This window comes from Lepus europaeus, chromosome 3, assembly GCF_033115175.1.
Source record: "Lepus europaeus isolate LE1 chromosome 3, mLepTim1.pri, whole genome shotgun sequence".
In the NCBI taxonomy this organism is placed as follows: domain Eukaryota; kingdom Metazoa; phylum Chordata; class Mammalia; order Lagomorpha; family Leporidae; genus Lepus; species Lepus europaeus.
The window spans coordinates 56,083,910-56,108,889 of NC_084829.1; positions in this window are offsets into that span (position 1 = coordinate 56,083,910).

The following is a 24,980-nucleotide window of genomic DNA, read 5'->3' on the forward strand; positions in this document are numbered from 1 at the left end:
ATCATTATTCACTTCTGACAGACCCACCTGGGGTTCCAGACAATATAAGGGGCTTCCTGCAGTGATACAAACTTTTTAAAACTCTGATCCAGCTGTCCTTCCAAAGTTGAAATAAATATAATAATAAAATTACTTCTTCCACAGAAACACTTTTTTAAGAAGTCAACAGAAAAATAAAAACAATTAGATCCTTATTTATCTTTCAAATATATTTTAAGACTATATAATAAATATAAAATGCAAATGTATTAAGATATAAGGATTTTTTTCTACTCTATGAATATCCTTGTTAATCTCATTCTGATGTTTGTGTCAATGATCTAGTATACATCTTGCTGAGTAGAGACCACATCTAATCATTAAGTCTTCCTGTATTCCTACTAGGGTAGTGAATACATGTGATAAACATTGAAGTGACTCACATTTCCCTGGTCTTTCTTGTATAATTTGATGTCTGTGTGTGTGTGTGTATGATTTAAGTGGATCCTGCACATACATGTACATACAGCACATTCAACAAGATTATTTAGTAGACAATTTAGACTGAGCAATGTGTTACAACAGTGGCCACAGGACTCCACCGCTAAGGTTACTGAGAATGCATGCAGAGGCCAGAGCACTGCAGGTGCTCAAAGTGTAATAGAGTTTAATCCACACTGCTGCCAAATCTTGAAATTTCAAAATTCATCTTAAAGCCTAAGTAGCTTCAGTCTTAGGATTCGACACTTAACACGAATAGAATTATGTCACTATGACAATCTTGATAATTTTATGCTTTAGTTTAAGATATAAATGAATAATCCACGGAGTAGGGTAAGTTAATATTAGATATTAGAAATGAAAAGTAACTTAGAAAGAGATTTTTCCCCTCTTTAAGAAAGAGCATATCAGTATTTAGTTTTTAAAATGCCTTAAATAACAAAGGCCAGTTCAAAATAGAGGTATATAAAAACAAAACAAAATAAAATAAAAACACGTGACCTCTGTCAGTCTGAATTGAGTCCTGTATTTTTCACCTTCAGACTTTTTTTATCATGTAAAAGTCATATTTACTTCTTGAGAACTCATTTTTTTGTTTGTAAAATGTGAATGTGAAACCTGCCTCATCCATGGGCTTTTGTCCAAATGACTGGAAGAATGACAGGTGAAAAAAAAATCTGTTTAGATGTATCCTTTGCATTATTCTGTCTTAGGATAGCTTTCAAACATATATTCAGTAAAGCAGATAAATTAAGTAGTTTAAGGAATTAGGACAAATGGAAAACAGGAACAGGGGAATAAACCAGGAGTACAATAAACACTAAATTTTTACCATATGGTCCTAAATATTGTGAAGGGTTACCTGCAAATTATATCTATTTCCTAGCAGCCCCAGAAAAGCCTGGAAAATTACAATATTTACAACATATGAAAGCTAATTATACTAATAATTGAATTGATATGTAATCATTATGTAAACTCTACTTATAATTAACAGGAATTATTTAAACACTGCTTCAGTTTTCTGATTTATGAAATGATATAAATTTTACAAGCTAAAGAAAATTATTGAATGAACAAGTTAACAAGACATACAAGGAGTATTTCAAAAATTCAAGGAAAATTGAATTAAAATATAAAAAGTTTATTTTGCACAAAATAAATTTTAATACATACATAGTTTTTTCATGACACACATTTTCCATGAACTTTTTGAAGCATCCTCACAGAGTAGAATCTCAACAAAAATGTTTGCTATTGTTATTGTTACTAATAACAACGTCAACAACACCAGTGACTGCAACACCACTCCCATTACCATCACTGAAAACAGTTCTGCTGTTACCACTACTGCTAGCAGGATAATGACTTATTAGCAAGCACCTAATGAGCATCAAATGGTTCATCTTTTTTACACATACATACACAGATACTAAGCACTGGTGGAACCCAAACAACATAATTTAGCTACAGTATTACTATATTTCTAGTTTATTTCAACCTACTTTTATCAGACCTCTGATCTTTCCTCTTATTTCGTTCCTTCAGTAGATAAGTTTCCTGCTATTTATTACAAAAAAACCATGATATATAAACTAGATGTTGAATTGGTTTATTCACCAAAGCTATATAAAGCTTACTAATTATCCATTCATGTTTACCTTAATAAGCAAGCATCCCTATTTTTCCTCTCCTGCTACAGTTGAATTCATGGTCAGTCATAAAGTAAATTCTCCCCACTAATACTCTGGATCTTGGGTGCCTTTTTTTTTTTTTTTTTTTTTGACAGGCAGAGTGGACAGTGAGAGAGACAGAGAGAAAGGTCTTCCTTTTCCGTGGGTTCACCCTCCAATGGGCACCACGACCGGCGCACCGCACTGATCCGAAGCCAGGAGCCAGGTGCTTCTCCTGGTCTCCCATGGGGTGCAGGGCCCAAGCACTTGGGCCATCCTCCACTGCACTCCCTGGCCACAGCAGAGAGCTGGCCTGGAAGAGGAGCAACCGGGACAGAATCCGGTGCCCCGACCGGGACTAGCACCCCGTGTGCCGGCGCCATAGTCAGAGGATTAGCCTATTGAGCCGCGGCGCCGGCCGTGTGCTTTCTTTCGTTCTCTCTCTTCATGTTGCCTTCTTCCCATCAGCTTAACACCTGCTGCAGCATGTCTTTACCAAGACAGATGTAAGACAGTACCAATCGATGGTAGATTTTCTCCCTCCACTTTAAGGATCTTGGAAATGTGAACTCAACATACTGAATGAAACGTGTACTGACATTTGCTGCATTTAATTACCTCTATCTCTACCTCAATTCACCAAAATCAGGAAATCCGGTACTTACTTCCACTCCTCTACACTACACTCTTGTCAATGTTATCTACAGCTTATCTTTGCTAAATGATTGAATCACTCTCAAGAATTATTTTAGATCATCTTTCAACAGCATTTTAAATATCTGTTCCTGAAATGCCACTCTTTTCTGGTTTAACTCCTGGTTATTCTTTGGCCATCCCTTAAAATTTGCTATGATTGGGTTTCATTCCAGATTTCATTTCCTCTTGATCTCCCTGTAATCTATTATTATTCTCTTAATTTCCATTCCTATTTGCATACTAACAAAATCCAAAATAACAACTCTCCAAGATCTCAGTCTTAATTTGCGGTTTAGATACTTCCTACCAGGAATTTTCATTTGAATATCCCCTTAGAAACTGTACTTTAATACATTCAAAATGTTTCCCCCAAAAAGTGCTTCTCTCTCAACAAATATCACTATCTTTTTTAACAAATCATAAATCTAGATGTTATTTTTACCATATCCTTTCCATAAAATAAACCTAGGTTTCTTCAAGTCTAGCCTAATGGGCCATAGCAAAACTTTCAGATCCTAAGTATGATAGGAAATAATTGTCGGCTGCAGTGTCAGTATTCATGCGTAGCTGATTTTTTTTTTTTTATTTCATTTTCATCCTGGGCACACAGTGTATCTGTATTTCTCAGCTCTCTTGCAGTTTGGTGAGGCAATGTGACCGAGATAGTTGGTAGACATTAAAACACAACAGGACAGGCCTAGCCTTTTAAGCATCTTACGTACTGTTTTCTCTCACTCAAGCTCTTTAATTTGATCCACTGACTGACCTAGCTCCACAAGATCCACTGGAAGATTCTGAGTCACTATGAGATGGGGGAGCCAGAACACACAGGAAATCCTGGCCTCTGAATCATCACAGCCAATACTGTTCATTGAAATTGTGATCTACTGAGAAATAAACTATTATTGTGGTGAATTATTGAATGTTTCTATTTTCTCCCTAAATCAAGAAGTTTATCCATTGGAAATTTATGAACATAGGAGTGGGGCTGCTATTGTGGCACAGTGGGTAGACACACATGCAATGCCAGCAGTTCATATGAGTTCCTGCTTGTGTTCTCTTTGCTCCATTTCTGATATACCTCCTTGATGATGACCTGGGAAAAGTAGTGGAAAATGATCCAGATGAAGCTCCTTGCTCCTATCTTCAGCCTGGCTCAGTCCTGGCTGTTGCAGCCTCTTGGGGAGTGAACCAACAGAAGGAAGATCTCTGTTTTTCTCTCTTTCTTTGTAATTCTGACTTTCATAAATAAATAAAACATTTTTTGAAAAAAAGATTACTATGGTTTCTTTGAGGAGAAAATGACAAGGAAAAGGGAAAAGTATAAAAAAACAGGGAGATGAGTTAAAAAAATTATTGCAAAAACCTCAATAAAGAAAAATGGTTAATTTAACACAGTGTTACTTATGAAAGTGGTTAGAAGTTATATTCTTGATATTTTTCAAAAGAAAGGACAAGATAACTTTTAATGAATTAAATATAGAAGTATAAATTGTTGTCTTTTTTTTTATTACTTCAAACAAAAATTCAGTTCTGATATTTTGGATTTACACAAGCTTGAAACAACACCTTCCATGCATATTTTGGAGATTGGAATAGAACCCATTGGTAGGCTTAGACTTCAGTCATTTGGACATGAGAATATGATCAGAACCATTAAAACCATATAGGCTGAGATTAGAGGAGAGTTATTCCATTATGGAAATGTGGAATACATTTGCCAATAAAAAGGGTTATGTTTACAGGGAGTTAATAACAAAAAGTCCAAAACTTCTGTCATTCAATAACATGGAATAGAGCTAATTCATTTATTTATTTAAAAAAAAACACTTTTGTTAGGAATTGCTATATTCTGGAAATTATTGGTCATCAAAAAAAGATATATTCCCTATTTGTAGGAATGTACTGAATCAATGAAGGAAGACTTCAAGAAATAATGTCCTTCAGCAAAGTGTAATTATCAACTTTTATAAACTAATTAAAAGAGCTATGAAGAAAATAAGTGTGTTCCATAATAGGATGTCCAAATTGGGATATCAGAGCACACTCTATGCAATATGAAAATATCATTCTCACTTTAGGGTGGAGAATAAAAACAAAGCACATATTCCATACATATAGACAAGCTAAGAGACCATTTCAACAGTTCAAGCATAAATCAATGGCAGCTTGATTTAGTATAATGCCAATACAAATGAAGAGAGAAGAAAATGCAAAGGATATTTTTGAGAAATAATAGATCACACATGTGTTGGTGGTGAGGGAGAGAGAGGGAGATGTCAAGTGTTATTCCTGGATTTTTGGCTTATGCAATGTAGTGGACGAACATGTCATTCTTAAGATAGAGAATGCAGGAGAGAAAAACAGAAAGTGGGGATAAGAAGGACAATAAGTTAGTTGTTAAATGAATAACTCAACAGGGAGCACCTAACTGAAGCAGCTTATAACTTCATTAAGTGCTGTCATTGTTAAATTCTCAAAGATTCTCAGAGCTGAAGAGTGAAGTTTATAATCTCTTGGTTTCTCTCTAAGGGGACAATCCACCCTGCAGAGATGGAATCAGAAACATGTGTCTTAAATGACAAAATGAATGCTAAAGAAAACAACTGGGGTAATTGCTTAATTGCTAGTTGTCATGTAACTGAGGAGGGAAGGAAATGCAATTAGAAGTAGGTGATTTTTCCAGACCTCTCCTATCTATCATACTCTTCCTTTTTCTGGTCAAGAAGTGTACATGAAGTGCAATTTTTCACTGAGTGGTTTACTTACATATTTCAATTTTCATGTTTTCAGAATATTGCTTTCCCGTGTAGCAGTGAATTATCCTGAAGTTCCACAGGCTTGTATTCCTGTTCTTCACATTACACTGTATGGGGCACTAGGCAACTCCTTCTTGAATATATATGAAAGGTAACTTACCTTACAGTATTATCTAAACATAAAATTACCAAAGTATTTTCCCACAGAAATGTCAGTTTAATAATGTAGCTGGAAAATAAAACAGAATCATTCTTTACATTTTATTTTTCTCTAGGATTTTTTTATTTATTTGGAATACATAATTTCTTATGTATTCCAAATACATATGTATTTTATGTATTATTTTTGCTACCTAGAGTGCAAGACAGAAAAAGAGAACTTATCCATTGGTTCACTCCCTAGATAGCAGCAAGGCTGAACCAGGAGCCAGGAGCTTTATCAGGGTCTCCCATGTGGGTAGCAGGGACCAAATAGTTAGGCCATCTGTTGCTTTTTTTCCTACACCATTATCAGGAAGCTGGATCAGAAGTCCAGCAACTGGGACATGAACTGGAGCCTATATGGAATGTTGGCTTCCTAGAGGGCTTTACCTGCTACACCAAATGCCGGCCCCCGTTCTTTACATTTTAGACATATCAATCTCAGACCACATGTCAGAGAGTTGTAGGAGTTAGTATTTCATTTTTTAAAGGTTTTTTTTTCTTTTATTTGAAAGTCAGAGTTACACAAAGAGAGGAAGAGAAAGAGAGAGAGAGAGAGAATATTCCATCCACTAATTCATTCCCCAAATGGCCACAATGCCAGGCTGAAGCCAGGAACCAGGAGCTTCTTTTCTTCTGGGTCTCTAAAGTGGGTTCAGGGGCTCAGGCATTTGGGCCATTTTCTGATGCTTTCCTAGGCACATTAGCAGGGAGTTGGATCAGATGTGGAGAAACCAGCATCGAACCTGTACCCGTATGGGATGCCAGCATTGCAGGCAGTGGTTTTTTCCATTACACCACAGCAGTGGCCCTCTAGTATTTCATTGAATTCACTACTTTCACAAGGCAAAATGGTGCCCAATATTGTATAGAGAAGAGAAGCAATTTTACAGAACTTCTAAAACAAATGCATAATTTGTTTTCATCTTGGCTTGGTCATCTCCAAATTCAGGAATGAGTTCATTGATTATAGCTCCATGGAGGCATCTCACTTAACACCACCACCACCATCCCATAAAACTGTAAAACAAGTATTTAGTAATTTCAGGACTCTGTCTACATTTTCAGAAAGTCAGGAAAATGCCAAGCTTACTTAATGCATTCTTATTTTCTTTTCCCTTTTGCCACTTTTATTTGACTATGGACTTTTACTTGTCTTCCTTCTTCCTAATCTTCTATCTGCTGGACAATTTTATTTTTGTTAGAATGGTTGTGGCTGTTCTTAAAATTAAACATTAAATGTAGCTTTAGCATGAAGTATTTTCTAAGTCTATATGAAAGGACATTACTGAAGGGAAGCAACCAGTCCTTACTCATCTATTTATCCCTTTTGCTGATACTTATCCTCCTGCTCAATACATGCTGAATGATCTAAGTATAGCTTAACTTTCATTCACATGCTTTTGATGATTGATTTAGTTCTCTCAATATTCTATGTCTATCTGCCCAGAAGCAGAATTTAAAAAACAAATGGCTGACTAGGAGAAATTATTCAAATATATATAATAGGCAAAAGACCAGTTTTAGAGTCTTTATGAAATGATTCTACAGATCACCAAGGTAAAGATCAATAATCCAATAAAAAATTGAAGACAAAAATGTAAATTATCAATTCATAGCCAGGAAAATAAAAATGACTATTAAAATTTTGGAACAGATTGAACTTCACTTCTAATTCATGTAAGAACCAAAGAACAATAACGCCAAAAGAGCCATTTATTAACTTAGAATGGAGACTGACAGGTGCTCACTTCGGCTGCACATATACTAAAATTGGAATGAGACTGACAGAGATATAAATGTTTTATAACTGTGTTAATAAAAAATGTTGGACATTTAGTAGTCTTATGCACCAGGTGACACTATTAGAAGAAACAATATATAGGGAAAAATTGGATAATATGAGGGCTCTTTACAAAGTTCATGGGAGGCAGGTATTTGACATAGTGGTTAAAATGAACATGGAAGATGTGCATCCCATATTATAGTGCTTGGGTTCAAGTCTGAGTTCCACTTCTGATAAAAGTTTCCTGCTAATGTGTATCATGGGTGGCAGCAGAGATGGCTCAAATAGTTGGACTACTGTCACCAATGTGGCAGACCTGGATTTAGTTCCCAGCTTTCAATTGGTCCAGGTTTGGTGATTGTCTGTCTGTCTCTGTCTGGGTCTGCTTTCAAATAAATAAATAAATAATTTTAAAAGTAGAGATAACAGGTCTAAATATTTTTAATAAAAAGTCTTCATTAACATGGGCCCTAAGTTTTTTAGGGATGGATTAAATGGCTGGTATCATTACTTACAAAAGTGTCTTGGACTTGATGGAACTTATCTTGAGAAATAAAGTTTATATTTTTGGATTTTGTCTTCTAATTCCATTCCTGCAACAGTTTCATTTTAAAATATTATCAATCTAGGCAAGTACAAGAAGTTAATTTCAACAACATTTATTATAGCAAAATACTATAAATCAAAATGTTCATTAGTTAGACATTTGTTGGATAAGCACATGATCATTACCAACAATACAACACATAATAACTTAATTCCAAACTTATCAGTAATTTAAAAAATAACATGTGTAACATGTGTAATAGTGATGTGGGTGGCTACTATTGACTATTTTAAAGATAAAAAACATACTTCTCTGTATATATGCTGACTATATATCTAGATGGACATCTAAAACAGTGATGATGGTTACCATCAGAAAAAGGAACTAGGAAATGGGAGGGGGTGTGGACCACAGAGACACTATCATATATATGCATGACAGAATGTTACTCAGTCATAAAAAATCAATGAAATCCTGATCTTTGCAACAAAAATGGATGGAACTGGAGATCATTATGTTAACTGAAATAACCCAGACTCAAAAGGACAAATATAACATTTTATTTTTGGTAGTTAATATATATAGAGAGAGTATTAAAAATTAGGTGCATTTCATATCATTAGGTATATAGTTATAAATATTGCTTCACTGAATTATACCATATAAATCTTATTTGGCACATTAAAAAAACTGAAATGGAAAGGGAGGATTGTGAGGACCCTTGGAGTGCCAGTAATATTTTGTTCTTAACTTGGGTGTTGGTTATGAGTATGAGCAGAGGCTCAAAATGTTATATATCTGTATATTTATGTGCATTTTCTAGTATGTATATTGTATTTCAATAAAATATTTTTAAAAAGCCACATAGTAAAATTATTTGTTAAAAAATCAGACATTTTGATTTATCTATCGTTTTATTTTAATAATTTTTTCCCAAACTTGGGGCCTTAAAGCAGTAAACACTTATTGTTGAACAATTTATTTGGATCAGGAATCTAAATAAGGTTTAGCTGAGTGCTTTTGGCTCAAATTCTCCCGTGAGGTATGTTCAAATTGTCAGTTAGTCCTCTAAAAACTGCATGAGGGTTAAGAGATCCACTTCTAAGCTCACTCACATAGTGTTGCCAGTCCTTTGTTTCTATGGCCTCTTCATCCATAATATGACAAATGGTCATTACATAGCATCCATCCCATTTCAGAGAAAGTGATTAGGAGGAAGAGCTGTGGGGGAAGAGAGAGAGAGAGAGAGAGAGAGAGAGAGAGAGAGAGACTAAGAAAATTTGTGATCTTTTTAAAAATTAAAATAAAAATAACATACTATCACTTCTATCTTATATAATTCATTAAAAGTGAGTCAATAGGTTCAGACCATACTCAAGAGAAGGGGTTCAAAAGTTAAAAAAAAAATAAAAAATAAAAAAATAGGCTGGCGCCATGGTTTAACAGGCTAATCCTCCGCCTTGCGGCGCCAGCACACCGGGTTCTAGTCCCGGTCGGGGTGCCGATTCTATCCCGGTTGCCCCTCTTCCAGGCCAGCTCTCTGCTGTGGCCCGGGAAGGCAGTGGAGGATGGCCCAAGTCCTTGGGCCCTGCACCTGCATGGGAGACCAGGAGAAGCACCTGGCTCCTGGCTTCGGATCAGCACGATGCGCCGGCCGCAGCGGCCATTGGAGGGTGAACCAACGGCAAAAAGGAAGACCTTTCTTTCTGTCTCTCTCTCTCACTGTCCATTCTGCCTGTCAAAAAAAAAAAAAAAAAAAAGTAATCTCACTCCCCTAACCCCCTTATAAGCTGCCCACTACATGCTTTTAAATTGCTATATTAAGATAGGCATGTATTTCAATAAGGCAAAGAAAGTTTGAAATCTTCAAGGACAATCTTCTTGTTTGTGGTTAGATTTTTAAAAGCAGAGAAGTATCTTTTAAAGACAAATTTGAACAGTACAGTGAGTAATCAAGTTAGGTAATGATTTTTTTTCCAAGTAAGGGTGTGACTAAAGTAAAAAAACACTCCCTTGCTGAGTCATAGGTTTTCATTCATCAAAACAGCCACAAGAAAATTTGAGTATACATATTTTCTTAATTATGTTGTTCATTTATGTGGTATACAGGGATTTATTAGTCAAGCTAGTTGCTCGGGAAATAGAAGACTTAGGAAGAGATTTCAACTCTGAACCAAGTGGTGCCCCTCTCTTGATAATTTCACTAGCACATTATCTACCTCCTTCCCCAACGCCACAACTTTGCAGCTGTAGAATATGCTTCCTCATCCAAGGCCAGCCAAAACCTTTCCTTTTATGCTTGAGAAATCCTCTTGGGCTTTTTACTAGAATTAAAATATGACTGCAAAATTATCTGTCTCAAATCGCAGCTGAGCTACAAAAGGCCTTCATGTAAACAGAACTACTTTACAAGATGAAATTATTTAAATCATTGTTTAAAATCCTCAATGCAGCTTATTCTAAAATTTCTTTAGGTAATGATGGGACTTTTCACTGAAACTTTTATTTTTTCAAGCTCTCAATTTTTTTCTATTATAAAAATAAAATAATATTATGGGCCTATTGTGAAATTGGACAAATTGGTAAACTACATACAACTGAAGCCTACAGGACGGGCCTCATATTGCCTATTAATCACAATATGAGAAACTACAGCTCCCTTACTAGAACATAAGCTTCAGAGAATGAGGTCACAGAGAGAGGTAAAGAAAAAGGATCCCTATGCTCATAACTTTTTAGCTCACAAGCTGTCCCCCTACTTTTATAAACTGTTTCTGTTGTTATTGTTCTGAAGCAAGCATGGACACTAAAGTCCCAAGTGATACTAAAAAGTAATGGAACCAACATGACCTATCTATGCAAATAATTTTCTTTACAAATAGTGCTTAAAAACATCATTAACCAAAATGTACAACATGCCAGAGATAAGATCTGGTTTCAAGAATTAACTCACAGCATGTTCAATAATCAGTTTATCCTCTTCAATGAAAACCAAATTTTAAGCCCTTGAAGTATCAGGAATCAGTTACTATACTCTGCAAAGTGCTGGAGTTTAAGGCAGAGCAGTGACTTTTTTAACACCATAAGCAAAAGTAATTATATTCTCTTTTCTCATTCTTTGCTATGTGAAAGAAACAAGTTACATGCTATTACATCTAATAGTACATGCTAAAGGCTTGTAAAGATTAGATGCTTCTTTTTTTACTCTTTTATTACAAGAGATTAGGCCACAAATGATCATAGATTCATAGCCAGACTCATTCATTTTACTTTAATATTTTCTAACTAACAGAGCATGAAGGACTCACACAGATATTCTTTCCAAAGCAATAAAACTCAAATTATTTTCTCTGAGCTATCATCCTAAATGCTTGATTTATAACAAAAGGAAACAAATCCTACTGCATGGGAAGCAGCCAGTTTAGAAAGCTGCATCAGTTAAACATTTCAAAATTTTTGGACACATCACCTGCCAAAACTGCATGGAACACCCCTTAACCAGATACGGGAGAAGAGCACCACGACATTGCAGTCGAGGCTGTTTTACAATGTTCTATGTGGAAGCCAAGAAGCATTCAGTGTTTTTCAGTAGTGGTTTTTTTTTTTTCTTTTTTTTTTCCAAATTTTGGACTTCTGAACATCCTGTCCTTAACTAGGTCATAAAAGTCATGAGCCGGTCAGCACTGTGGCGCAGTGGGCTAAGCATCCCCCTGAGGACTGGAATCCCATATGGGCGCTGGTTCAAGTCCCAACTGCTCCACTTCCAATCCAGCTCTCTGCTATGGCCTGGGAAAACAGTTGAAGATAGCCCAAGTGTTTGGGTCCCTGAATCCACATGGGAGACCCAGAAGAAGCTCCTGGCTCCTGGCTTCGGATTGGCTCAGCTCCGGCAGTTGTACCCATCTGGGGAGTGAACCAGCAGATGGAAGACCTTTTCTTTCTCTCTCTCTCTTCTCTGTGTGTAACTCTACCTCTCAAATAAATAAATAAAATCTTTCTTAAAAAAGAGAAAAAATTATGAGCCCAGTTCCATGGACATTTGTCCTACCTTCTTAACTTTGAAGAGCAGTGTGCATAACTGAGCCTTCCCTTAGAGATAGTCTAGATTCTAATTACCTGCTGGGGCACCAGGTACAAGAAGATAGACAGGATTTAATATTTAGAAGCTTTTCAGTTTTCTAGTCACTTACCAAGTCTGCTTCATGAATCATCTAATACCACTAGTTGTAAAAGTAATTTTCATTTTACTCACTTTTGAGGATACTTTATCTTATAAAGTAAAATAAATTCATTTTATAAACATATTAATCAATATTGATAATAGAAGTATAACTATGAAATTTATTGAGCATTTACTATGTGCTGGGATTTACATTTTTATCATTTAATCATCTCAAGAATTCTTCAAGCCTCAACCTGATATTATTATGCCCAGCAGAAAGACAAGAAGTCTGGTTCAGAGAAAATAAGCAACTTATCCAAGGCTATTCAGCTAATAAGTGACAAGAAAGGATACAGGATCAGCTTCTTCACATCAGAGTCTGTATCCTTAGCTGCTACACATCAAGACACAAATACTTCAGAATGCAAGAATCCAGTTTGCATTTTGATGGTTTGTGTGTAGCACAGAGTCATAAAAAAGAAATATATGTGGCATTATTAGCTTAAATATCTATACAGTGTTTTCTCTGCCTACCAGTGTTCACAGCCATAGTAAAAAATTAAAATACCATTTTATTTCATCAAATCTTTTGGTTGCACAAGGCAAACTAATACTTTTACTGGCATAAGGTATTGCATACTCTTAGTAAATGAAGAAGGACCTATCTTTCATATTATATAACATGTTCCAACCAAAACAGATCCATATCCTGTTTCCTGGCAGCCCAGAACCATGTGAATACCCTGGCTATGCTTAGAGGTGTCTCCCTTTGTGAGGTAGAACTTGTTGAACTCACTTTTGCTTTCATGGTTACAATAGAAGGTGCACAAATTAAACTCTCTTGGAGAGACTTTGATGTAGAAGTGAGTGACTTGAGAAAGCAGGCATTTGGGGTTAACTAGAACAGTGGTTTGAAGCCTGGTTTTGGAGATGAAATCCCTGCTGACAGCACTGCTGTTGGGGTTTTTGGTAAGTGCCAACTCTCATGCTTATGACAGTTGTTTCCTGATCAAGCAGCATCTGTGACAGAGTTCACAAGGTTGTCCCCAAAGCATAGCTTCCAGCTGGGTTCTTCAGCTCTCAGAGTTCTGTGAGTTACCAATTAACCTTTCTAAAAAGCTGCCCCTCACTGCCAGCAAGAGCCAACTTCTATAGCTTATGTTTAAGAGCTCTGCATTAGGGGTTCTGGTTTTGGGCAAGATGGCATGAACACAAGCTGCCCTGTCTCTCTCACTGAATACAATTACACAACCATGGCAGAATTAACAGCTACACAATCACGACTCAGAAGCACGTAGAAGCATGAAGAACTCTACACATCACCAAATCTGTGTTTGATATTAACATTGTTCCTTTTTGATCCCTTTCAGATCCCTTTTAGGTCCACTAAGTCACTGCTAGAGACCAGGAAATTTTGTCATGCAGATCCAAACCTGGACACTAAAACTAGTTTTTTAAAAAAAGAGCATATTCTGACAGCAGGGGCCGATAACAAGCAGGTGAGCTTTAAGGCCTTGCCGATTATGATGCACAGACCTAGCTATCTCTTCACAGGGGGTAAGCCCTAAGCAAGGTGTGAACCTCCCTGGGAAGGCACCCTCTTGACTTCCATTACCTAGCTGGCCTGGGAGGAGAGCTGGCCAGGTAAAGGCAGGGGGCATCTCTAACAGGAAATTTACAGTTCTGTCTGCAATGTTACTGACCCTACTTGGCCATCCCCTCAGCAGTGGTGGTTACTTCGGAAGCTGGGCCAAGTGAAGGACTTTTCAGCTTAGAGCCAACAAGATCTGTGGCCCTGACCTGAAGTCTTTCGACTCCAGGCAGTCCCATATCCAGTGACCCAACTCTTGCCTGGAAGAGCTCTTCATAAGCTGAGTTCTGTTGAAGCCCTGGCTTTTCACATTGAAAGCCATTGCAGTGGATTGGCCTATTGGGTCTCCTTGATGGCATACCACTGTATGGAGCAGCCATTAATTGGCCTGCCACCTATTTTTATATCTTTTCTGATGCCTAGCTTTCTATTCCTCCTGATTTTTGTTAAAGCAGACCAGAGGAAACCTGACCCTCAATAGAAAAACTTATTCGTAGCTTAGACAGCTCTTTCTTAGATCCTCCAAATATGACTCGGTTCTTTGTTTTAGACTCTGTCTAGCCCACTCGAGGCCTCATTCCTTTGTAATAACAGCCTCTACTCTAACATCAATGGCTTTACTGCTGACCTGTGTGTATTGATGGTTCTCTCCCCCGCTTAATGTTGTATGATCCAAATTTTCTCTACAGGCAAAACCCTCTACCCTCAAGAGGTAAGCAGCTTTTCTCCAAGTCTTGGTTGGGATCAGCTTTACAGCTTCCCTCTCCTCAGTAGAGATTTCAGGGACAGCTTTGGGCCACAATGTTATCTCCACCAACTGACTCCAAAACAACTCCAACAGTTACCAGAAGAGGTTACTACACCCATTGAGACCTTAGCTGACACCATCCGAGGTCTCCAAAGCCATATCGCCTCAGTTACAGGTATGGTACTACAGAACAGACTGACTTTAACAGTGTTATTATGTTAACTAATCAGGCCAAGTAAAACCACATCCATCAAACAGTCTTCACTAGGGTCCAGAGACTCCCCCTCATTTCCTCTCCTCTATGAAATCCTCTCATTACGTGGTTAATGCCACTCCTAGGACTATTGGCTGTTATTCTCACCCTGACTTTTATACTACCATGCTTGTTTAAAGGTTTACAGGAGGTGATAATGGAACGAATCAAAGCCTTCAGCAACCAGGCAGTCAACCAAATATTGCTACAGGGATATACTAGGCTCCCCACCCAGGAGATCTCAGCTTGGGATTCATCTCCTAAGGTCAGCAGAAAGCAGCTATGGAAGATAGACCATTGCCCCTCCACCCATCCTGGACTTTTGGGGCCAGTGTAATCCCATACAACATTTGCTTTATAAAGAACAAGAGGGGAGAATGTTAGTAAGATGGTATGGTCTTGTCTGTGGCATGACTTATGTCCCAGACACCATCCTAGGCTCTAGCCCCCACTGCCATTGCTGGAACCAGGTGACCAGATGACCCAACCACAGGTGACAGCTTCACCCCCCACTTTAATGGGATTCACTGCTCCTACTTCCCTGTTCCCCTGGCAGAAATATAACAGGATCTGCTTCCCACACACATGCTCTTTCTTGAGCTATCTCTCTACCCCTCCCTTTCACTCCCTCTCCGCCTACCCAGTTGGACTTCCTACATCCTACAATAAACTTTTCCCTTAAAAAAAAAAGAGATTCTATTCAAGAACTACTGGAATAGGGGGAAGATAACTCTGTAGAACTGCACTCAGTTCAGTATACAGCATGAGCAAGTTGAGGTTTATAGCCAAGGACCAGGATAGAGATCAGTGGAAGGAATAAGAGAACACATTAGTGGTAAGGGAGATTTTGTCTAAACTCACCTAACAGGGTTCTTGGTTGAAGACCATCAAGGTTGGTTGGATATCCAGGTCGAAAGAAGAGGAGTTTGAAATCAAGGGTGATATGTGTCTTGTGGGGTTTCTCTATGAAGTGACTTAACAATATTACTGCTACAACTGGGCAGTGCAGATCAGAAAAGATCAAATGCCAAAGTCAAAGTCAGGAGGGCCTAGAAGAACTTGACTAAAGTTTAGTTGGAGAGCTTTTATCAAATTGTCTAAAATGTCTAAAAACACATCCAGTGAAATATCAGGAAACTGAAGCATCCACCAAAGTTGATGATTCACAATTGTTTACCAGGAAGCTGTTGCAACATTCAAGATTCTCTTCAAAGCACCAGTGGCCTGGCTCAATCTACAGCACAAAAAGAGTAGTTCTCAGTTTTGACAGTTTATTACTGTGAAACTTTGTCTGGCTCTTCCTTGAAAGAATAAACCTAAGTTTTTGTTTTTTTTTCAAACCTGGGCTTCCATTGTCAAACTTAAAACTATGTGTGGGTTGCTGGGAAATGCAGAATATCTGTATTGCATTGTGGTTGAGATATAAAAAGGATGAGAGCAATTCAGAATAGATCACAGAGAGGCTAGCACCCTTTAGTCTCTGTGTCGGACATCTTTCTCTTTTGCCCATATTGCACTTTCAAATAAAGACAATTAAATGTCTAAAAACACATCCAGTACATAATCCAAAATCAGGTGAATTATAAAGATCAAAATAATCTAAAATAACATGATAAAGGTCAATCAATAGCCAACAAGGACAAGATGACACACAGGAAAAATGCTTTAATATATCTATTACACTTTTTTTAAAATTTTATTTAAAAGGCAGGCCAAGAGAGATCTTTCATCTGCTGGTTCACTCCCCATGCCCACCACAGACAGAATTGGGCCACATCAAAGCCAGAAATCTAGAACTCAATCCAGGTTTCTCATGTGAGTAGCTGGGACCCAAGTGCTTGAGCCGCATCTGCTGCTTCCCAGGATGTGCATTAACAGGAAACTAGATCAGAAGTGGAGGGCTGTAACTTGAAGTAGGCACTCGGGATGCTGGCAACTTAATTGCTAAGCCAGATGCCTAGTCTAAAATAGTTAGTATAACCATGTTCAAACAAGCAATTGCACTCTTGAAACAAATTTTAAGATACAAAATATCAGCAACTATATAGAAGATACAAACAACCAAATGGAAATTTTAGAACTCCAAAATAAAATAAACAAATTAAAAACTTACTGGATGAAAATTAGAACATAAATGACAAATAAAAGAGCCAAAAAGAACTTTCAGAGACATCAATAGAAACTGTCCTATGTTATAATCACACAAGACATAAACAGATCTTTAAGGAAGTAAGGAATGAGAAATATCTAGGGGCCTGCATTGTGGAATAGCAGGTTAAGCCACCACCTGCAGAGCCCAATATGGGCTCCAGTTCTAGTCCTGGCTGCTCCACTTCCTATCCAGCTCTGTGCTAATGTGCCAGGGAATACTGTGGGAGATGGCCCAAGTGCTTGGAACTTTGTACCCACATCAAACATCTGGAAGAAGCTCCTGGCTACTAGCTTCAGCCTCACCCAGCCCCAGGCCATTGGGGCCATTTGAGGAGTAAACCAGTGGATGGGAGATTCTCTCTCTCTCTCTCTCTCTCTCTCTCTCTCTCTCTCTCTTTCTCTCTCTCTCTCTACCAACTATGCCTTTCAAATAAGTACAATAAATCTAAAAAACTTTATAAAAAAAGAAATATCTAACTATGATGTTGTTGGAGCCCAAGAAGGAGAAATAAATACAGAGATGAGAAATATTTGAAAAAACAACAAATGAAAGCTTTCTAAATTTGGCAAGATGTAAGACTGCAGACTTAGAAAGCTCAGAGAAGTCTCAAGAAGATCAATCCTAAGAAATTAACACTTGGGATGGCATTGTGGCATAATGAGTTAATTATAGGCATCTCATATGGTTGCCCATTCAAATTCTAGCTGCTACGTTTCAGATCCAGCTGCTTGCTAATACACCTGGGAAAGCAGTGGACGATGGCCAGAGTTCTGGGGCCCCTGCTCCCACATAGGAGACCCAGATGAAGCTTCTGGCTCCTGCCTTTAGCCTGGCGCAGCCCTGACCATTGCAGCCATTTGAGGATGGAATATCTCTTTATCTTTCTTTCTCTATTAACTCTCCTTTTTAAAGAAACAAAATAAATCTTTTAAAAAAGCTAAAATACATCACTCGGGATGGGGTTGTAGTGCAACATGTTAAGCTACAACTTACAGTGAAGGCATCCCATATCAGAGCACTGCATCAAGTCCTGGCTATTCTACTTCTGATCCAGATCCCTACTAATGTGCCTGGGAAAGCAGAAGTACTTGGGTCCCAGACATGCATCTGGAAGATCAAAATGGAGTTCTTGAATCCTGGAGTCAACCTAGCCTAACACCAAGCATTTGCAGACTTGTGGGAGTAAATCAGGGATAAAAGATATGGCTATCATTATGGTCAATTGTGAACTGAAATTGACCACTTGGACTAGTGAGATGGCATTGGTACATGCCACCTTGATGGGATTGAATTGGAATCACCTGGCACGTTTCTAACTCTACCATTTGGGGCAAGTCAGATTGAGCATTTCTCAAATTGTACATCTCCTTCCTCTCTTATTCCCACTCTTATATTTAACAGAGATCATTTTTCAGTTAAATTTAAACACTTAAGAATAATTGTGTTTTAATTACAGAGTTCAACCAATAGTATTAAGTAGAACAAAAAATACTAAAAGGGATCAAGTATTAAATTGTACATCAACAGTCTAGGCAAGGGCTGATCAAGTCACCATTTCTCATAGTGTCCATTTCACTTCAACAGGTTTCCTTTTTTGTGGTTGGTTAGTTGTCAACAATCAGGGAGAACATATGGTATTTGTCCCTTTGGGACTGGCTTATTTCACTCAGCATGATGTTTTCCAGATTCCTCCATTTTGTTGCAAATGATCAGATTTCATTGTTTTTGACTGCTCTATAGTATTCTATAGAGTACGTGTCGCATAACTTCTTTATCCAGTCTACTGTTGATGGGTATGTAGGTTGATTCCAGGTCTTAGCTATTATGAATTGAGCTGCAATAAATAATGATAGGTCTAAGAGTCAAAGGGATCACATAAACAAGACTAGTGTCTGCTGATACTAAAAAACTGATAGAATTAAAAAGGGAGAGAACGATCCAACATGGGAAGGGGAATACACAGCAGACTCATAGAATGGCACTCTGGCCTCAGAATCAGCCCTTAAGGCATTCAGATCTGGCTGAAGAGCCCATGAGAGTATTTTAGGCATGGAAAGCCAAGACACTCTGACAAAAAGAAAAAAAAAAAAAAAAAAAAAAAAAAAAAAAAAAAAAAACCTAAATGAAAGATCTCTGAGAGTGAGATCCCAGTGGAAAGAACAGGCCATCAAAGAAAGAGATACCTTTCTCTGAAGGGAGGAGAGAACTTCCACTTTGACTATGACCTTGTCTAAATAAGATCAGAGTCAGCGAACTCAAAAGGCTTCCATAGCCTTGGCAACTCATGACAAGAGCCTAGGGTGATTACTGATGCCATAAACAAGAGTGTCAATTGTTAAATCAACAACAGGAGTCACTGTGCACTTACTCCTCATGTAGGATCTCTGTCCTTAATGTGTTGTACAACGTGAATTAATGCTATGACTAGTACTCAAACTATTTTTCACTTTGTGTTTCTGTGTGGGTGCAAACTGTTGAAATCTTTACTTAATATATACTTAATTGATCTTCTGTATATAAAGGTAATTGAAAATGACTCTTGATGAAGAATGGGATGGGAGAGGGTGCGGGAGAGGGGAGGGTTGCGGATTTGAGGGAAGTTATGGAGGCGAAAAAGCCATTATAATCCATAAACTGTATTTTGGAAATTTATATTTATTAAATAAAAGTTAAAAAAAGATCTATCTATATATCTATCTATTTCTCCCTCTTACTCTGCCTTTAAAATAAATAAAATATCTTTTTAAAAATATATCATACTGGTTGCTCCTCTTCTAGTCCAGCTCTCCGCTGTGGCCTGGGAGTGTAGTGGAGGATGGCCCAAGTCTTTGGGCCCTGCACCCGCATGGGAGACCAGGAGAAGCACCTGGCTCCTGCCTTCGGATCAGCGTGGTGCGCCGGCCACATCAGCCATTGGGGGATGAACCAATGGCAAAGGAAGACCTTTCTCTCTCTCTCTCTCACTGTCCATTCTGCCTGTCAAAAAAAAAAATCATAATCACATTGTTTGTATTACTCAGCTTTTTATTACTTCAGCTAAAATACCTGAGAGGAGCTTCTTAGAAAGAACAGTTTGGACTCCACAGTCCAAGGTTAAGTGGCCCCATTTGTCTCGTGTATTATGAAGGCTGGCAATGGCAGAGCATGAATGGAGGAATGATCACTTGGCAAGACAGGAAGCTGAGAGACACAGGGTTCACACTCTTCTATCTTCTGTGTGGTCTGCCTCTAATGGCATCATGATTTGATCATGGGGTTCTATCCTACCAATCCAATTACTTTTCAAAACCTCACTTTCAAACACAATTGACTAATTATTCCACCTTTAATCCCTCAACAATTAACACTAATTTATTTATCATTAATATCAGATTTGTGTGAGTGATATTGGGAAGCCAGATCTTGTTCAAGCCATAACAGTTTTAAAAATTACATACAAAGAGAAATCTTGAAAATAGTTACACACAGAAAGAAGACACATTACCTGTGGTGTCAGAAAAATTTGAGCAACTGTGGATTTTTTTTCAGAAGGCATGGAATTCAACAGCAAGTGACATAATACTTTTTAATATGCAGAAAGTGAATGGTCAATGCAGAATTCTATATCAAGCAAAAATATCCTTTAGTGTTGAAAGGAAAAGACATTCTCGGGGCCGGCACTGTGTTGCAGCGGGTTAACACCCTGGCCTGAAGCACCGGCATCCCATATGAGTGCTGGTTCGAGACCCAGCCGCTCCATTTCCAATTCAGGTCTCTGCTATGGCCTGGGAAAAGCAGTAGACAATGGTCCAAGTGCTTGGGCCCCTGCACCCGCGTGGGAAACCTGGAAGAAGCTCCTGGCTCCTGGCTTTGGACCAGTGCAGCTCCGGCCATTGTGGCCAATTGGAGAATGAACCAGTGGATGGCAGACCCCCCTCTCTTTCTCTCCCTTTCTCTCTCTCCCTCTCTCTCTCTCTCTTTTTCTGCCTCTCCTCAATCTGTGTAACTCTGAATTTCAAATAAATAAATAAATCTTTAAAAATAAAAAAGAAAGGAAAAGACATTCTCAGATGAAGGGAAAGTAAGATAATTCACTGTCAATAGATCTGCTAAAAAACATTAAGAGAAATACTTCGGACAGAACAGAAATGACACCACCAGAAAACTCAAAATATTACAGGTAAAAGAATAACAAAAAAAGAAAAATAGACTTTGATCCCCTTTGGTCTCTTTTAAGCACACTTGGTGGTACAGAACAAAGAATACAACATTGTTTGATAATATTTTCAATGTTGGTAGATATGATAAATAAAAAGAAAAAACATAAGAAAAGAAAAAACATAAAGGAATGTATATGGCTGTAACGTTTCCACATTCTGATGAAATTAGTAAAGTACTAATTCTCAGCAGACTGAATATTTATGTTTTATTCATCCCTGGAGCAGTCACTATAAAATATTATATAAGGATATAATGTCAAAATAATAGTAGATAAATTAAGACTGAAGAACTCAGAAGAGGGCAGGAAAAGGGAAACAGTAATAAAAAAGTGAAAAACAGCAGAAAGTAAATAACAAAGGTTAATTAATTAGCAAGTTTATTAATAATTTCACAAATATAAATGGTATAAACCCAAAAATTTATAGCTTATCAGAATTAATTAAAAAATCTATAAATACTTTGCTGCTCAAATATTACTTCAGTGATTACATGATACTATGAATAGATTAAAAGTAAAAGTCATGGAAAATTAAACCATGGAAGCAGTCAAATAAAGCTGCATTAACTATACAAATACCAGACAATGTAAGCTTTAGAGAAAAAAAGAACACCAAAAATAACAAGGAAAATTACATCTTAATGAAAGCATCTATCTTAAATGTATATCTGCATGTAATAAGTGTCTTAGCAGGTAAAGCTGCCACCTGGGATGCCTGCATCTCATATGGGCACTGGTTCGAGTCCCAGCTGCTCCACTTCCAATCCAGCTCCCTGGTAATGTGCTTAGGAAGGCAGCAGAGGATGGTCCGAGCGACTGGGTCCCTGAACCCATGTGGGAGGCCTGGAAGAAGCTTCTGGCTCCTGGCTTCAGCCAAGCAAATGCCAGGTCATTGCGATCATCTGGGGAGTGATCCCATGGATGGAAGAACTCTCTTTCACTTTCTCTCTCCCTCTCTCTCTGTAACTCTGACTTTCAAATATTCAAATAAGTCTTAAAACATAAAATAAGAAAGAAAGAATGACCCTCGATAACATTTACCTTTGTATACTTTCTTTCCCTTTGAGTGTGGGTATCACCTGGGAATAAGGTTATATATAATCCTCTTCTAAATATGTGATGGTACACTATAATATGACTATTTCAGTTGTGTTTGAGATCATCAGAAGAGAGATTATCTAGTGGGCCTAATATAATTTATGTCTCCTTTAAAAGCTAAGCGCTTTCTCAGTCTAGAAGAGAGATTTGAAGCATTAAAAAGATTTTAGGGGTGGACATTTAGTGTAATTGTTAAGTGCTTGTTGGGTAAGTCACCCTCCAAATCACAATATCTAACTTTGAGAAAGGCTCTGGTCACTTTTAATTTCTTGCTAATAACCACAATGGGTGGCAGCAGATGATGCCTCAAGTAGTTGGATATCTGCCCCACATATGGAGACCCAAACTGAGTTCCTGGCTCCTGGTTTTGGCCTGGCTCAGCCCTAACCATCGTGGGCATTTGTTGAGGGAACTAGAAGATGGCAGTTCTCTCTCTCTCTTTCTCTCTCTCTCTCTCAAAAATTATAATAATAATGTTAAAAATAAAAGAAACTATTTTTGTCACTGCTCTATGGAATGCAGAGTCCTCTTGAAGTACTGATCTACAGAACTAGGAAGTTAGATATGGAAATTGGTTATATGCTATGTGGCAATTGAAAACTAATGAAACACATAACAAGAGTTTTAACATAAAGCAAAATTTGACAGAACTTAAAAGAGAATTAGAGATTTTAGTTGAGCCTCCAACAATCCTCAAAGCTCTCTCACAGAAATAAAAAAACAGCAAACAATGCAGAAGAATTGAACCTAGAGATTTTTAATTTATTATTTAAATTTGAATTATTAATTTTTTAAATGTAGGGTGTAGGTTTTGCGGAAGGACTATGCAAAATCAAGTACACAAGTTACCAACAATAGACACAGAATTTGAGTCCTTATATTGTTCTATAAGCAATTTTAACCTGGGAAGTTTTGTTGTGATTGTCACTGAAGCACTCGCTAGCTTCTTCTGTCCCACACAGTCCCTCAACAGGGTACGGTTTCAATGGCTACAAAATATTTATGCAATGAAATGCTATGTGAATATTATATCAGTAAGTTATCTATATTTTCATAAAAGAGGATCACCAGACATTGTTACTTGAAAAATATGTGGTGTAAATCAAAGTGAAAGTATGTTCACATAGAAAAGTATGTTTCTGTGTACATATATATTTGTGTGTGTGTGTGTGTTCTCGATTGGCTTAGGAGGGCATATAATCTGTAGCAACAACTGATTATTTACGTTGGATAGAACTTGGTGACAGGGAAAAGAGTTGAGGAGAGATTTCCAGCGTTTATATCTTTGGACTTTTGAGCTTCAAATTATCAATAGCTGATGTTAATTTTTTAAATTCATAATCCCATTATGTTTAAAAATGTTTATAGGAAATAAAATAAAGAGAAATAACATAACACCTTTAAATTTTCTGATTACTTAAATTTTTGACAGTGTGCTTTCATCTTTCTTATTTTTGTAATAAATATAAACTGATTTTATACACATAAATATTATAAAATTGAATTTTTCGCACTATTTGTTAGCCTAAAGGTTAAACTTTTAATTTTATTTTTGATATCCATAACTCCCACAACTTATATGTAACTTATTTTCTTAACCCATGCTATTTTCCTCCATAATAAAACTTCTATTACCATCGAATTGAAGAATATTCTCTTTCCTTGAACATATTTTATGTATTCTTGACAAAGGGCTCAAATATACTGTGACTCATGAAAAATCACTTCTTTCAAAATTCAGTGGAACATAACAATTGAAAAAGAACAACAAATCCACATTGGGATATGGATGTTGGGTAGATAATTTTTACCTAAGTGCCTTGGACTGCACAGCAGCATTAAACATTAAGGAGTACTATTCACACATGTGCATATCATACTAAAATGACTATTATAGTCAGCTGCTCAGTATAATAATAATGTATAGAACTCACACTTTGTGAAAAGGAGTGTTCTACTTGAATTTTCCATTGTGTTGTTAATAATTAGCACTTCTGCATTCTAAAAGTAGACTCATTAGTTTCACTTTACCAAGTATTTTCTTTTTTTCTTTTTTTTTTCAATTAATTCACAGGCTTTTATTGGGGTTCCGCTCCCTGGCGAGGTTCCCCAGTCCCAACAGAGCAACAGAGCGGGGGGCCGGGGAAGTTGCGCGTCAGAGATTGGGAGAGCTCCTTTTATAGATTTAGGGCATGGGAGTTAAAGGTTGAGGCGGGTATGATCCTCATTGGTTGACCTTTAGGCACCGCAGGGACCTTGACAAGGACTTTCTTCCCGGGAAGTAGGCCTCTCCATTCCCAGAAGTGTAGGCCTTCCCTCCTTGTGGATCTCAAAGCTACCATCCTGACCTTTTGATGATAGGAAAGGGGGCGACGATGAGTCTCTCTGGCTACTTCCTGCTGACTGGGGACGTCGTCTACAGGGGCCCGCTGGGGGTATCTTGGGGCTCCGCAGGGACAGTCATGTATGGATGGAGAAGCATCCGGTTGACTGCCTGGTTGCTGAAGGCCTTGGTTCATTTCATTATAACCTGCTGTAAACACTTAAACAGACACTGTGGTATACAAGTCAGGGTGAGAATAGCAACCAATGATCCTAAGAGCGGCATTAACCAGGAAATGAAAGGATTTCATAGA